At 42.1% G+C, this 17,654-nt stretch overlaps 1 protein-coding gene across 6 annotated transcripts in view; it reads right to left on the bottom strand.

The window, feature by feature from the left end:
• The window catches only part of DPF3 (double PHD fingers 3), a 273,036-nt gene that overhangs the window by 186,566 nt on the left and 68,816 nt on the right, over positions 1-17,654 (bottom strand). The window contains exon 1 of one of the 6 annotated variants that reach the window (XM_053266038.1): positions 3,114-3,217. The exons of the other annotated variants lie outside the window; for them this stretch is intronic. The gene's annotated coding sequence lies outside the window, so the exon portion shown is untranslated. Of the gene's footprint in view, positions 1-3,113; positions 3,218-17,654 lie in introns of those variants that run through there. 6 annotated transcript variants of the gene reach the window in all.

The raw sequence follows: 17,654 nt of genomic DNA, 5'->3' as shown, positions 1-17,654 counted from the left end.
TCCCAGAGTGGCTTCATCCCCTGAGGGGAATATCTTACAGTGCTCACATGTGGTCTCCCATTCAAATGCAACCAGGGTGGACTCTGCTTAGCTAATGGGACAAGTCATGCTTGCTACCACAGGACCAGCTCTCCTCCCCGCAGTCTCTCCCTCCAGTTAGAGCTAAGCCACATGGGTCAGTTTGACAGCTGCTGATCCAGTAAAAAGTTGAAACTCCCTGAGATGTCTCGCATACACACTGGGTTCAAGCAGATTTAAGGTGACACTTCCCCCATGAAGTACGATATTACAAGTCCAGGTGAGATTCTCCTTTGCCCTGTGCTAGACACATATAGGGGATTAGGGGGACATGACAAAAGGAAAGAAGTCTGAGGTGGACATGTCTTACTTTGAGTTCATGGAGAACTCCCATAATGTGCGCTCTCTCTCTCTCTCTCTCTCTCTCGCTCTCGCTCTCTCTCGCTCTCTCTCCACACTTATTAACTTGAAAAGGAACACTACATTTTAATCCTAAATAAGGAACAGTTTCTTGAAATAAGGAACAGGTGCCAAGCTTACACCCCTAGTAAAAAGGAACAAGTTCCTCAGGTCAAGGATCATTATAAGGAGAAGATACATTGTGGTCAATTTGTTAACAATGGCAGAAGTTGAAGGAATTTCCTATGCTTGTCACTGTTGCCTGTGGGCTATGAGCTTCAACACATTTACTGATGAATCAGCCCCTACTGATTTCATAACTGAGCTTTTATGCAGAAATGCAGATAGCATGTGTTTCAAAAGACTTGTGTAAGGCTGCACAAGAACTTTTCACACAGCAAACTATGGGGATTCTTGCATGCACCTGTCTCTGCTGCATGTGTGTAACTGTAAAGGAAGTCCCATTTCATTAAATAAAAAGGAACTCCAGCTGGGTGTAAGTTTGCCTGAAGGAGCAACAGGGGGAAGAGCTTTCCTTGTTGACCATCTTTTGGCTCCCAGTAGCCCTGCACCCTCAAAGCTGCTTTTCCCTATCCCAGGTTCCAGATGTGAATTTATATAGGTAAACATATGCAGTTGGAGGTATCTTTCTTTCAGATATCTTCTCTGCCATGAGTTCACCAAGTGGCCTCAGGGAAACTACCCTCCCCTAGTTCCCTCCCTCTGTGATATAAGGGATAAGCATATTGGCCTGCCTTATAGGCATGGTGCAAGATTGCCCGAGATAGCGGCTAAGCTTTATTATTATAATTTGAGGTGCTCTATGCCTTGGATTTCTGTTATCACACAGTGGTTAAAGGTGCAGAGCTTCTGTCAAGAGGAAAAAACCAACATACCCACTCTACCAACCAAGAATTTCTATGAACACCAGGGTTACCAGGTTGCCATCCAGAGAACACTGTACCTGCACATTTCCAATGAAACAAGCAACCCAGAATCTGTGGCTTCTCTCACCCATTGCCACATCCAGACCTTTCCTCTGTCCACCTAGTGTGCCCCTTATCCAACGTAGTAGTGAGCAGGATTCCAGGGATGCCAGTGCCACACACAGCAGGCAGGTGAGGGAAATGGATGGAAGAACCAGTGGGAGAGGAGAACAGTGATTTGGTGATGGCACTGGCAATATACCACTGCCCTTTCCATTCATTGCTGCCCCTTCTAGCTCTTTCATAGAGTTACCACATTACAGGAAAGAGAAAATCCTAGAAAGTTACATAGAGATATTCATAGTTTTTTCATCATGCTCACCAGTGAAAAATGTTTTATTACTCAACAGCTTATTCCACTTCCATCCTACAAGTGTCATGCCAAGAATTCTTAATTCATGTAAGACGATAAATTAGTTGTTATTTTTAAAGTTTGATTTTTTTTTTACAAATTATAATTGAATTAACATATCTCCTCTATCTGACTTTATTCCAAACACAAATTGATAGGAAAAAACATACATAAAGCAGGAAAGAGAATGAAGTATCCATGATGTGCCACTTTAAAACTCTTTTAACCTCTTGCTTCCCTGTGCCACTATAGAGGAGCACTCCAGCCCATGCACACAAAAGTATATCATGTCTATAACAATAAGAAAGAGAGCTAAGGTTGTGGCAGTGAAGGGTGGAATCTAAGAAACCTAGATCTCAGTTATGGGAGAAGGACTAAAGCATTCAACCCGGTCATGCAGCTGCTGAAGACACAGGAGCCCCAATAGTAAAAAGGAAACTGCTACCACTACTATTTATATACTGCTTTTCAGCAGAAAGCACACAAAGTGATTTACATAGAAAAAGAATAAGGAGAAACCATGGTTTCTCATGATCAGCATTTGTCAAAGATTATATCTACATCCAAAAGTTATACTTATTGCTCTACAAATATGATCAAAGTATAGTTTAAATTATCACATGCACACACTTATCCAGCAGCAGCTCACACTTCCCAGATGCCATAAGTATAAGGATGCTCTAAGGAAGGTAAAAGCAGAGCCCTTAGGCCTGCCTACCGCCCAAAGTAAATCAACCCCTGGGCAGTCTTCCTAGCACAAGGTCTAAACTCAAGTGATTTCAGGAAAACCCTAGATTCAGCATTTCCCCCCATAAAAGCAGATCAAAGAGAAATAGTTCGGCATAACCTAACAGGCACACACCAGCCGAGCTTCCTTCTTGTTTTAACAAATGTGTGATTTAAATGAGAACAACAACTCACAAAGTATTGAAACTACACCCTCCTGAGAACTCCAGTACATTTCTTAAGGGTTAATATATATGACATGTGACTAACGGCTAAAATTATTTGGTTGTTCCCTGCCATCCAGGAAAGCCAGATTAGATTCCTGCCCCACTTTTTTGTTCCCTGGAGTGACAGGCTAATTAAGGAACAACAGAGACTAGCTTTGAAGAGACCTCCTTGGCTAAACACATCTCAAAGAAAGAGAGGCAGAAAGACAATCCATTGCTGCAAAAGTAGTATACAGTCCTCTTCCACTCCATTACTCCAGCACACTGAATAATAATACAAATAATAAACTTGAACTTGTGCTCATCCAGAATTTAACACTGGAGGACAACTAAAGTTTGGACTGAATAAATCCAGACTACCACAAGCATCCCACACAGGAAATAAGATAAAACTACAATTACTACCTCGAGAAGGATACAAAGTAACAAATTCTTTACTCATTTCACTGAGGAGAAACCATGGCTCAAAGTTTCTTCAGTATTTCCATATCTTCAGATTTAAGCCTATGAAGGATGCCCGTAAATGAAAATGAATAACCCTTTGTTCCAATAGCATCCATCTATGTTATTTGGAGAATGTGTCCTTGCTGATTAGGAAAGCCCTTGAACAGGAACACTTTTCTACTTAAGTTTCTTTTACATGATGTGAACGAGCCTATAGAACAACATAAAATAAATTGTAATGTACTAATCAGCTCTCCTCAAGCCTTCATGCTGTAGTGATACAAGATGGAGACTGGTTGAAGAGACTGGGGATATGGCTTCCCCTGCCATATTTGTGTCAGGACTGGAGCCTGATGGCAGAATTTTAAAGGTGAACGTTCCCAGGGCTAGAGTTGCTGCTCCTGTGCCAGTAACACAGAGGCACTCTTACCCCTGGACTTCCGGGCCAAAGTCCAGGGCTTTCACACAACCTGGGCTGCCACCCAAAATCCTCTTTAGTCTGCCCCAGGTGGTGTGATCGCAGCACTGTGCTAGACGGCTGGGTGGGTCTGTAACCTGCGCCTGGCCGCCGAGCATGACTTCTGCTTTAGAGACAGATGAGGAAAAGTACCACCGTGTTTCCCCGAAAATAAGACAGTGTCTTATATTAATTTTAGCCCCCCAAAATGCACTAGGGCATATTAGCGGTACATCAGAAATTACTGCTAGGTCTTACTTTCGGGGTAGGTCTTACTTTTGGGGAAACAGGGTATGTGGGGTGGGAATATGTTAAGTTGCATGTTGAAATGTTTCTGCTAATGAATCTTTGCATAGATGTAGCTGTTTCTCTTTGCACAGATGTAGATGTTTCTCTTTCCAGGTAAACATGGCTAGGCTGAGAGTGATGCAACAGGGGAAGTGATCCTTGATCAGAATGGACTACAAAACAAGACAAAAAATGTGCCCTTCAAATTTCAAAACAGGAATTATCTTGAAATAAGTGCTATCTCCTCTTCTCGATCTCGACACTTCCTTTTTACACTAAACATAAATAGAACAGAAGGATATGTGGAAAGGCCATTGTAAGTGTTCTATGTAAAGTAGTTAAATGTTTGTTGTTGTTTTAAATGAGCAGTCACAGGAAGATATGAATCCAGGCTGTGAAGAGGCAGGGAGGAAAGCATGCAGCAGTAAGAAATATAATCCTAATAGGATCTTTAAATTCATAAACAGAATATGATAATAAGTGGAGCATTCTCCTCTCAAAGAGGCCAGAGGGAGTTTCCATGGTACAGTGAAGGCATCAGGGAAGCAGCCTCAGCTGCATCATCATCCCACCATGGGAATTATCACCATCTGCTACACAAAAAGTGGAAGGAGGAAAAGAAGCATATACTGAAGCTTGGTTAATAGAAGCCTGAGATCCCACTAAGGAACTGCTGGGGGCAGGGGGAGGGAGAGACAACACCAAAAGCACAGGAAAGCTCATGCGTTGAAATTAGACCACTCCCACTGTGCAAGAGTTCAAATGTATTTTATTTATTTAAAATCCTCTAAAACAAAAGACCTATTACACACTAGCAAAAAAGACTGTGGCATCTCAACACAGGATTGCTAGAGTGTAAACTGACTTTGTAGCTGCCCCTTTAACAGCAGCTTGATCTGCAGAAATTAGCAAGTGATTATGGAGATTATGATTTCTGCAGAGTAAACCACTCTGTTAAAGGCACAGGATCATGCCAGGTCAATTTTCTTCTGGCCAGCCAGCTGCCTTATTGCAGTGGGGCTGTAAAATTAGACTCTATCACCTCCACACTTTTGATAGAACATTTAGATGGTACCTATCTACACAGATGTCTGATATCATTTGTTTAAGCAGGTGCTTAATTTCCATGAGTTTTATTCTGATGCAACTGCCCTATTGTTTTACTGTTCTATTATGTTAAACTGACATGTTGTTTATTATTATTATTATTTCTTGTTTACACAGTCAGACAGGTGTTATTGACTGGTTTGTTTTATCCAGACATCGAGTCCTTCCCAAGGACCTGGGATGGCTGAATTTTATCATCAATACTGTTGGTTATTATAGATATTGTCGCAAAATATAGGCTGTTCCCAGTAAAGCTGCGTTTTGTAATTGGCTGATGGTGATTTCTGTGGCCCCTATGGTGTTGAGGTGCTCTTCAAGGTCTTTTGGGACTGCACCCAGGGCGCCAATTACCACTGGGATTATTTTGGTCTTATAATAATTATTAATAATAATTATTAATAATAATTAATAATATAATATTTATTATTATTTTTATTATTATTATTATTTATTCCTCCAAAGAGCCCAGAGCAGTGTACATACTTAAGTTTCTCCTCACAACAACCCTGTGAAGTAGGTTCGGCTGAGAGAGAAGTGACTGGCCCAGAGTCACCCAGCAAGTATCATGTTTGAATGGGAATTTGAACTTGGGTCTCCCCAGTCCTAGTACAGCACTCTAACCACAACACCACGCTGGCTCTTTTATGGTCTTAGTGTTCTGTATTTGCTTTTGTTCTATATACTGCTTTGGGCACAAATTATTGTGGGAAAGCAGGGTGCAAATTTAACAAATACTAATTATACTAATGGAAGCCTTGTCTTATGCATACATACTTTGCTGTTACATCAGCCAAGTGAGAGGAGCAGGACAGATAGGCCTGAGCATGCACAATCCTGCTGTTTACCACACACTGAGTTTACACAGTTTCTTCTCAATTGGATGAATAGGCCTTAAACTAAAACCCACAAAACCACAGAAACAGATTTCACCTAGGGACCATCAACAAAGTTCTGCTTTATCTTTATGTATTACTATCCCATATATTTTAGGGCTTAAGTTCTTCTGGTGTACCCAGTTATCATGCTTGCACTTAGAATTAATGTGGCATAGGTTGGAAATTGTCAATGTCACATTAACAAACAGAGAGCTAATCATTGTCATTCTGTGCAGAAATGAGAGAAGGAAGGAAATGAGAGAAAATATTTCAAATATGTAAAACTAATAGGGGGGTGGGGGGACTTTCTTAGGCACACTGCCTAAATGAGACAGACAACCTTTTAAGAGAACAGAAAGACAAAAGGCATCATTACCGATTATTTACATACTGATTGTTATGTCTTATTATTATTTCTGTTCAAACAGGTTTTCCAGGGTTTTGAAACACTACAAAACCAGAAAAATCTAATTACCAGACACAATAATAGGATGCTGTACAGCCACTAGGAATAAAACTTCTATCATAGGAACATAGGAAGCTGCCATATACTGAGTCAGAGACCATAGGTCCATATAGCTCAGTATTGTCTACCCAGATTGGCAGCAGCTTCTCCAAGGTTGCAGGCAGGAATCTCTCTCAGCCTAGAACCTAGATGCTCTTCCCAGAGCAGCTCCATCCCCTAAGGGGGATATCTTATTTATTTATTTTATTATTTATTTATTTATTTATTTATTTATTAAATTTATACCCCGCCCAAACTTACGTCTCTGGGCGGCGGTATCTTACAGTGCTCACACATCTAGTCACACGTCACACATCCATTCATATGCAAACCAGAGCAGACTCTGTGTAGCAAAGGGGACAAGTCATGCTTGCTACCACAAGACCAGCTCTCCTCCGTATCATACTGCTACTGTCCCTTTCAAACTACTATAATACATCTCCAGCATTTTCAAACAGGCCAGAAACATTTCAAACACCACCAAAGTCTTTTGTACAGGAGAATGTAAAACATTCTGGGCAGGAGAATGTAAAATGTGTGGAATATGCAGCTGCTGGCTAGCGAGGCTGTAGTTCAGTGGAAGAGGACCTGCTTTGCATACAGAAGGTCCCAGTTTCAGTCTCTGGCAATTTCAGGTAGGGCTGGGAATGACTCTTGTCTAAAACCTTGGAAAGCCACTGCCAGTCAGTGCAGAAAATACTGAGCTAGATGGGCCAATGGTCTCAGTCGATATGAGGTAGCTTCCCATGTTCCTAGGAATGAGATAGGAGATACAGCAGCAGCGTGGATCCATAACTGAGTGGACATGTGCAGAGCACACAGGCCACCAAGTAGGGCCGGAAGGGGTAGCCACCATGCATGCAGCTCCTGGTGTTCATGGAGCTGACCTCTGTGGCCCCTGCTTGGTCACTCGCCTACCACCACTGCAGTGGCAGGGGGGTGCCCAAACATTCTAGCCACAGGCCACTAAATATTACATACCGCTTTTCAACAAGATTTCCCAAAGTGGTTTACACAGAGAAATGACAAATAAATAAATAAAATGCATTCCAGTTTCCCAAAATGCTCAAAATCTAAAATGAAACATAAGATAGACACCAGCAACAGTCACTGGAGGTACTGTGCTTGGGGGGGGGCAGTTACTCTCCCTAGGGGTGGAGCCACCATTGGGTGAACAGGTTCAAAGAACCTGGGCTGCCACCAATCAGGGGCTGTGAGTGCGGCCCCAGACATTCCCCCCACGTCTGGTGTCAGACATGGGGGGTATTGTTTCGGTACTTAATAGGGCCCCATGGCCCCATTTGGAGCTGAAATCAGCCCGTGCTGCATAGGCAGCACGGCCGGAGTGACTCTCCCTGCCTTAAAGGCAGGGAGAGCTGCTCCTGGTCTCGCTGCCAACTCAATGGGGCCGATCAATCTCCCTCCCAAACGGGGCCGTGTGGCCCTGTTTAGGAGAGAAATTGGCCTGCGCTGCATTGGCAACACGGCCAGAACGGCTCTCCCTGCCTTTAAGGCAGGGAGAGTCGCTCCGGCCCACGCTACCCAATGCAGCGTGGGCCGACTGGTCTTGTGGTAGCAAGCATGACTTGTCCCCATAGCTAAGCAGGGTCTGCCCTGGTTGCATCTGAATGGGAGACTTGATGTGTGAGCACTGCAAGATATTTCCCTCAGGGGACGGAGCCGCTCTGGGAAGAGCAGAAGGTACCAAGTTCCCTCCCTGACTTCTCCAAGACAGGGCTGAGAGATATTCCTGCCTGCAACCTTGCAGAAGCCGCTGCCAGTCTGTGAAGACAATACTGAGCTAGATAGACCAATGGTCTGACTCAGTATATGGCAGCTTCCTATGTTCCCCTTGTTCCCCTGAGACCACGTCCCCCGCGTCTGATGTCAGGCGCAGGGGCAGGACCCCTGCACCTGACATCAGACGTGGGGGGTGGGGCCAGGGGGCCACAGCGGCCACACATGGGCCACCGCCAGCCTCCCTACACCATTGACTCTCCCCCTGCTAAATGAAGAGAATTACCAAGTTAAAATTGTTTCTCTTTGCACAGCTTTCAGGGCTAACTACATCCTGCATAGCAGCTTCTACAATGGCTCACTACAATGGAGCTTTGAAAAGGATAGGTGTGATCTTGAACCTTAAGCAATTCCTTAGCTATGTATGAAGCTGGTGGAGGCATTCTGAAATTAAAAACAACTGGATTTGGCAGAATTTACCACATTTTTTCTGACAAGGCTCCTATTACTTTTAACAGTTGACAATTTTTCCAGGCATGGAAAAAGTATCGCCTGTTGAATTTTTGAGTATCAGTTAAAAACATTTTTTCTGCCTGATTTTAAAAAAAAGAGGGTGGGTGGGTGGGCAGCCCTACATAGCAGTGTAAACCTATCTCGAGCGCCATCAAACTGAGAATTATTTGCCAGATTCTGATGCAGTAGGTATGTAAACAAGGGAAACAGGATGTGGCCAAACGAACAGAATCAATTTTATTCTGAATCTGAGCGCTGCCCACACTCACACCCTGCATGGAGCATTTCCTATGCAGGTGCAAGAGGACTCCGCAGGATCTGCTCTTGTCTTCAACCTCTCACATGTGAAGTTTATCCTTCAAAACCTCAATGACAACTTATGCGGGGGATAAATTTTCACAAAATTCTTTCACAGGTTATGTATATCTTAAAATATGAAATATGTTCAATATGTATGTGACATTTGCACATGCTCATTCCACATTAAATAGCAGTAAATGGGGAATGTACTGCATTTTCCAAAGTAGAAAAAAAAGTGAACTTTCATGCTTGGAAAATATTATATCTCCCACAACTAAAACACTACTTTGAAAGAAGGCACGGAGACTATTGTGCATAAATAACTGAGGGCATTTTTGCACCATAGACTTAAAAACTGGTTTGATCAAATTTGCTCTCTCCCAAAGAATCCTAGGAACTGAAATTCTGTAAAGAAGCTAGGGAATTCTAAAAGAAAATATGGAATATCCTTCTTAAACTACAATTCCCAAGATTCTTTGGGGGAAGCCATTACAGAAACTAGTTTAAAATGGGTGTGCCCTTCTAGTGTAGATATGTCCTGATTGTAAAGGAAGATTCTAAGCCAATGCTGGCATGGGAGGAAGCCATAGCATGCATTCCTCTCACACAGTCTATGGTTTCTGATATCACAGAAGCAGTGTGGGAAAGAGCCATGCAGGCAGGTGACATCAGAACAGCCTTGGGATGGACAAGACAGGGATGGTAAGGGATTGACATGATACATGTGATTAATCCGAGTGGGCAAGGATTCTTTTTAAAAAACATGGATTTTTTTAAAAAATCAACATACTTACACATAATTGATACAACTAATACAACAGACACACTACAAATTCACAAATAGGTCACCTTATATACAATGACCACCAATATATCAACAATGTATGTCCCAAACTTCAAATTGTGTTTGACATAATATATATGATTAATTGGAGCGGGGTAGAGAACAATGAGATGGCAACATAGAATTAGAGAAGGTGAAGTTTAAAACAGTTTGGGAATCACTTTCCTGAAGAGAATGATATTATAGAGATATACCTAGAGGTATACATATCACGCAGTATAGAAATGTGTTAAATAAATAAATTATGGAGATGTGGAAGCAATTTGACTAGCAGAGCGAAGAAGACTGTCCTAGACATAGGAAGCTGCATGGTAGAAAGTGCAATTGTATAGTTAGTAACTGACAATTGAACAAACAATATAATCAAACTATGTAATTATTTAAAGAATGATTTCTAGAAGAGGAAAAGCTTAGATTATGATAGTATTCAGTCTACTGAAACTATTCTTGGCAGATGCTTGTTTGACATAATTCATTTAGGAACTAGACTATTTTTAGAAAGGAATAGTGAAGACAGTGCCAGTCCTCCCATTGGACAGTTGAGACTTCTATACAGGTCTGCAGCAGGGGCATCATGTGACCAGCTGCTGATAATAAACCGTGTGTGATGCTTCAGTCCCAGGTTGGCATTTGTGGGAAGGAGAGAGAGAGACAGACAGACACTGAGGTTTGCCTATCAACCACAGGAATCGCCTGCCTCTTTAATATGAGTAAAATGAATACCCAGAATGTTGGGGGGCAATATGCTAAATCATTGTAAACCACTTAGAGAGCTTCCAGCTGTAGAGCGGTATATAAATGTAAGTGCTATTGCTATTGCTAATAAACTTGGTTAATAAGGGAACATATGTATTTATTTTCAGGAACACAAGAGTATTGCTTGTAAATCCACTGATTCAGATTTTGTACTATTAGGGCTGCTTCTCATGTGATCATCAAACAATGTGTTGTTTAAGCCATTAATGCGGGGGTTCTCAAACTTGGGTCCCCAGATGTTGGACTACAATTCCCATCATCCCTAGCTATTGGCCATTGTGGTTGGGGGTGATGGGAGTTGTAGTCCAACAATATTGGATAGGGTTGCCATCTTAGGACTTTTGAACCAGATTTTAGACTACTTTTAACCTCGTCCAACTATTGCTCCTCCCCTGCTTGGCATTTGAATACAGCTGCCGATGCAGCAGCAAGGAGCTGGACACTGTCTGCTGGGCTTGTCTCCCTCAAGGAAAGGAAAGGAAAACAAGGAGAACAAACAAACAAAAACCCTTATCTGTTTGTTTTGTGTGTGTGATTCCTTCCCCTCACTTAAAAGTCACTGAGGCCTTTCTCACGAACAGTGAGAGGGCAAGAGGGCTAGCGGGGAGAAAGCCTTAAAAAGCTTATGTCCCTGCAGATGATCTGGTTCTTCCCTTTGGGTGGGCGGATCGCCTGCTCATACAGGCTGCTGCCAGTAGCTCCAAGGGTTGGGGTGCCTAACACATTGCCTCATATCACCCGGCCCCCTTGGAGCTCCCATAATGAACCACATGAGTGTGCGGTGCATTATGGAGATCCCCCCCCCCCGAAGCTGACCGGGAGCCCAGCAGGTGGCCAGGACTGACAGACAATCAAAAGAATGGGGTTAGGGATGTGCTTGCTCTCCTAACCTCATATTGGAGGGTAGCTGGGTAGGCCCATTCTCAGCAGCAGTACTCACATGTGTGCAAAACTGGGCTGGGCTTCCTTTAACTTTTAAAAAATGATTTCCCAAGCAGTACCACAAGATGCCAACAAGCATAAGCTAAAACTGTTGTAGTACCAACTTGTCAGAAAAACTCTCCACACCCCCACAGTACACTTTCATGAGGAAATTAGTTACTGCAAAAGTATGAAGAAGCTCCAAATAATAAAAAGAGAGAAAAGAAGAAATGCTGTAGCAAAACTGATGTTTTTGTTTTCTCTTTCTGCTTTTGTGTTTACCATGTGTTGGATCCTGCGTTTGAAGATACTAGGCTATTCACTAGTTCTAGATTGGTCTGTGTTGTGTCTCCCTCCACCCACTGTGCCTTTGCCATTATTTATTATTATTATTATTATTATTATTATTATTATTATTAATAATTCAATTTCTATACCGCCCTTCCAAAAATGGCTCAGGGCGGTTTACAAAGAGAGATAACAAACAAATAAGATGGCTTACTATTACTATTACTTACTAGATTACTATTTATTAGAAATATTTATATGCTGCTTTTTAGCAACAAAGTTCTCAAAATGGTTTACTTACCAAAAGATATGAGAAAAATGGTTCTTTATCTCCAGATGGTTCTTCTTATAAGATTTTGTGGCTTTTATTTTGCTCTGCACTTGTAACAGTAGCTCATCTTTGACATATTGTTTGTCTGTATGTTTGTTTTAAGTAAGCTTGTAGTGGCCCCAAATACCCCCCAATTCTTGTATGTGGCTTCACTCTACTGACTGGCAGCAGCTCTCCAAAGTTTCAGGCAGGAGTCTCTCTCAGCTGCTAGGGAGTGAACCTGGGACCGTTTGCATGCAAAGCAGATGTTTTTCCACTGAACTACAAGGGAAATATCTTACAGTGTTCACAAGGAGTCTCCCATTCAAATGTAGACCAGGCTGACCATTTCCCCCTTACAAATGAAATAAAATGCACCATTCATCCCAATGGGATTCTGTGATCCAGAGGAGGGTGTTTGAACTGTAGAGAAGGGGGCTTTAATTTTTTCCTTATATGCTGATTTTATACTAATTTCATGCAGAGTGGAGGCTTTTTTTGGTGAATAGCAGCCATCTAATGGCACAGTGGGGAAATGCTTGACTAACAAGCAGAAGGTTGCCGGTTTGAATCCCTGCTGGTACGCTATCGGGCAACAGCGGTATAGGAAGATGCTGCTCATACTGCACAGGAGGAGGCAATGGTAGACCCCTCCTGTATTCTACCAAAAGAAAACCACAGGGCTCTGTGGGCACCAGGACTCAAAATCGACTTGACAGCACATTTTACCTTTACCTAGCAGCCACTATTTCCACTTCTTTGGTGATGAATTTCAACTCTGTTTTCCACCTGGATATGGCAACCCTACTGAGGAACCAAGTTTGAGATGCATTAAACTTGGAGATTTGAGATGCATTAGCTCATGACAACAAAAGAAACAGGCAAGGAGGCATATGTCATTGTTCCTATAAGTGACATAGAAGTAGCCAGCAAGAGAATCAGGCCCTTTCTTCCTTGCATTTTAAAGGGGAAAAGTTTCACATGAAACATATTACTCCTTATATTGATATTGTATGCATACAATGAGGTCGTTCTCACAGCCCACCTTCCCCACAGATGGTTGCCAGAACTGTCTGCGTGCATCACGCGCCCAGACAGTCCACCGCTGCCCCAAGGAGCGCGGAGGCTGGGACGCATCATCCCAGCCCCCCAGAAATCTCACAATGCACCATGCAAGTGTGTGGTACATTGTGGGGAAACCACCCCACCCCTCAGCAACGGGCAGGCGTCCATCATTGCTTCAGCACCAGCTGCAAGCAGCCGGCTCTGGCAGATGATCAGGAAAACTTTAGCACTCCCTCCCTTAACCTTGTTTATGAGAAAGACTCCCTAGGTGGGTTTGCTGCTGAAGCACCGCTGGGAGCCAGTTGGCCTTGGCTTCCTTAGCCTGGTCTTGGCTGCCTGTGAGAACAGCTTCATTATGTTCTCCAGTGCCATCTCAAAGTACAAAATATCTTGTGAACAGTGATCACTGGATTTGTTTATCTGATCCATAAATATTTTCACCTATAGCAACTCAGCTCAGTTCACAGCTGTCTTTGACCTTTGTTCTCTTCATGGTGTTTCTACATTATAGAGTTGCTGATTTAGCATTCCCTCTCCCCAGGGAACTGAAGTGTGGCGGAGGGATGTAGGGACCCGTAATGCATCATTATCAGAACCCTCACAAAACTACAGTTCCCACTGTGCTGGGGGAGACGCCATGACAATTAACCTGGTGCAAAACTAATATGGGATTATAATGTAGACATATCTTCAGAAACTTGCTACAAAGGTTACAAACAATGTTCCCTCTAAGGCGTGCACTCACAAGTGTTCTGATGTCTGCTCAGTTAATTTTAGATCCTGTTCAGGTTGAATTAATAAGGCCCCATTCTGAATGCACATGCGCACACAGTGCCATGATTCTGCTGCCTAGAACAAAACTCATTCCACACAGAGATGGAAAAAATGAGAGGGACCACTGGTTACAAACCATTTCACCAATTGATATTGCATTGGGAAGACTATGTCTTAAGATATGTGTTCAGATATGGTGAATAATGATGGAAGAGAAATGCATGACAATGATTAGACCACATGGGCAGGAAACAATACTCATAACCTGAAGCAATGCAAGTTCACCATTTATTTTATTTTTTATTGTGAGCCGTTTGAGGGGGGGGATCATAAACATTTTTAAATGAACTGAAGGGATAAAGCTACACACACACTCAAATAAACCTACTTATTTTACAATATTTCTGTACTGCCCTTCAGGTTAAAACCTCCCTGGGTGCTTACAATAATTAAAAACAGCAATAAAAATACATTTGAATATCTTTCAAATATTAAGCAGTAGCGTAACAACAAAGACAATCCCAGTTAAAATGAAATCCTCCCAATGGCCTAGGCAAATGAAGAGATCTTTGCCCTGCAGCAAAACAAAAAACACCAGGGAGTACAGGCCAGAGGCCATCACAGCAAAGAAGGCCCTCTTATAAGTCCTCACACAATCAAAAACTATGTTCTACCCGGGTTTGGGAGCTATGTGTGCTCCCAATTTTTGGTTATGTGGAAGCAAATTTAGAGGAAAACCTGGGTAGCTTTTCCTCCTACCTTACTTCCACACAATCACTTCTACCCAGATTTTCCTCCTACCTTGCTTCCACACAACCGGAAATTGAGAGCACACATAACTCTTAAACCCAGGTAGAATACAGTTTTTGATTGTGTGAATGACCTCGATGGGGTAGGAGTCCAGTCAGGGCTTCCTTGGCTGATCCCAGGAAGGATGATATTTAAAGAGCTGGGCTTTGGGGTACCTTCCTTGGTCCTATCCTAAGCCAATAATAAAATCAGTGTAGTAACCAGCATCTTGAATTGGGCCCAGAAACAGAACAGGAGGCATTAAAAACATTTCTGTGCTGAAGAGATGTGCTTCAAAAGCCCAATTACAGTTAGTAATATAACCACTGTCTTTTGTATGGCAAGCAATATGAACCTATGCATGTTTACTCAGAAGCAAGCAGTGTTCCCTCTAAGGTGTGTGCATGTGCGCGCACTCACATGTATTTTGATATCCACTCAGTGAATTTTAGATTCCGCTCAGGTTTAATCAGGAAGGCCCCACACTGAATGCATGTGCACACTCACTGCCTTGATACAGCTGCCCAGTACAAAATTCATTCTGCACACAGATGAAAAAAATTAGAGAGAATACTGGAAGCAAGTCCACTGGGTTACTCCCAAGCAAATGTGCATAAAATTAGGGATGTGCAAATTGATTCAGGTACAAATCAATTTGTACCCAAATCTAGCCGATTTGGGTGATTTGGAGACAAAACAAATCACCCCTGTGGTCCATTGGCTAGATTCAGGTCCAAATCAAATCGCACCTGATTCAAATCGATTCGAGATTCGGATCACTCCAATTAATTCCCCCAGATTCCCAGCTTTTTTTTTTTTTTTTAAGCTAAGCTCTAGTCCTTGTAGAAGTGCAGTTATGGAGCAAAATGTTTGGTCAATATTTTTCAAGTGTGTGGATTATTTGGTGTATAATAACTTGCCTTCAACGAATCCCTATGAGGATTCATTACACACTTTCATTTCTTCTATTCATTTTGACTGTCTTTGTCAGTGCCAACTGCCATGTGCCAACTATACCCCACTTGCACCTGCAAGGCAGTAGGGAACTACTCAGTTTATGTTCTAAGGATTTTTTTTTAGGCTCTTTGGTGTCTAATAACCTTTCCTCATAATGAATCTCTATGAGGATTCATTACACATCATAGAGTCTAAACACCTCAAAAATTCCTAAAATATAAACTGAGTACCCAGTGGGTTGGAGGGTAGTTGGAACATGGGATGCCACTAATTCCCCACCCCTACCTGCAAAGCAGTGGGATCAAAATGAACAGAAGAAATTTAGGTGTGTAATGAAGACACCAAAGAATCAGAACAGTTCAAAAATACCTTAAAAATAAAGTGAGTACCCCAGTATGGGGGTCGTGGTGGTGGTGTAGTTGACACATGGTAGTTGACAGTTGGCACTGTCCAGTGACAGTCAAAATGAACAGAAGAAATGAAGGTGTGCAATGAATCCTCATAGGGATTCATTAGGAGGAAAAGTTATTATACACCAAAGAACCTAACACTTGAAAAATAGTGGCTGCACATTTTGCTCCACAACTCCACTTCTACAAGGGCTCTAGAGCTTAGCTTTTTAAGAAAGAAAGAAAGAAAGAAAGAAAGAAAGAAAGAAAGAAAGAAAGAAAGAAAGAAAGAAAGCTGGGGATCCATTTTAGGGTTAGGATATGGCAACTTCGAATCCCCATTGTTTCCTATGGTGGAAATGTTCACAATCAGTAAAGACTAAAAAAAAATATTAAAAATCAACCAAGTGTCTCACTGCCTTGAATTTGGGAGGTAGGTGGCACCCATGGGGACCTACGCACCACCCAAATTTGGTGCCCCTAGGACCTTGTTAAGTGGTCCAAATTGGTCTGAACCTGAATTGAATCAAAGCAAATACAAATAGAATCTGGGGTGATTTGGAGGGGGTAGATTTGGATATAAAACAAATCAGGGGTGATTTGTTTGGGGCACAAATTGAATCGAAAAAATTGATGTGTGCACATCCCTACATAGAATTGTAGCCTTAAAAATCGGCAACTCAGTCTTATGCATAGTTACCTCTGATTTCAGTTGGACTTACCTCCTAGTAAAATAAGATCAGCCCTGCTGGATCTGGCCCAAGGCCCATCTAGTCCAATATCCTGTTTCGCACAGTGGCCCACCAGATGCCTCTAGGAAGCCCACAGGCAAGAACTGAGGGCATGCTCCTGTTGTTACTCCATAGGATTGCAGCCTATGAAGTTTCTAGTTCACCTTATCATTGTTTACAAAAGAACCTAAAATGCAAGTGCTGTCCAAAAAGCCTTGCTCACAGACTCACTGTCTAAAAAATATGAGACAAAAGGAGAGGAAGTTGGAGAAAAAAGGGGACAATTTACACAGGCTGGGGAAGAGTGAAAGATGACAAGACCAAGAGAATACATTGCATAAAATCCAAACCACATTGTATAAAAACCAAGCAAAATTTTCAGGAGAGAAAATATGAGTTTTTAATAATGTTCAGAGTGCAACAGAGAAGAGACCAGTCACATATGTGCATGCACAACCTTGAAGAAGATAAGTTTATCTTATGTCTTCAGGATTGTTCCATGTTACAAAAAGAATAAGGTTGCCAGTAATAAACAAGGGAAGATATCAGTTGGTATCTCTGACTTTGTTAATATGGAATACAAAGTAATCCTGTTACCCTTAACCAGTGGCAAATTCTTGTGTTGGCACATAGTGATAAGAGTGGAGAAATGTACCACAAAATGGTAGAAATTGGTTAACTTCCTCAACCCATCAGGTCCAAAGCAATTCTATGGATTTCATTGTGCTTGTTCTGGAACAAGCAGATTCAGGATTGTAAGCTTGAGCAACACTCTTCACCATAACTTTGTGACTATGCTCTTGGTTACCTATACATAAAACTGGGTGACAAATAACGTTCTTGAAAAATGACTAGGCAAGTTTCCAATACCGAATGAGCAATATAGGAAAACACAA

This window comes from Hemicordylus capensis, chromosome 1 (genome assembly GCF_027244095.1).
Source record: "Hemicordylus capensis ecotype Gifberg chromosome 1, rHemCap1.1.pri, whole genome shotgun sequence".
Lineage (NCBI taxonomy): Eukaryota > Metazoa > Chordata > Lepidosauria > Squamata > Cordylidae > Hemicordylus > Hemicordylus capensis.
Note: the sequence above shows the minus strand (reverse complement) of the source record. Positions and strands in the feature narration are given on the sequence as shown.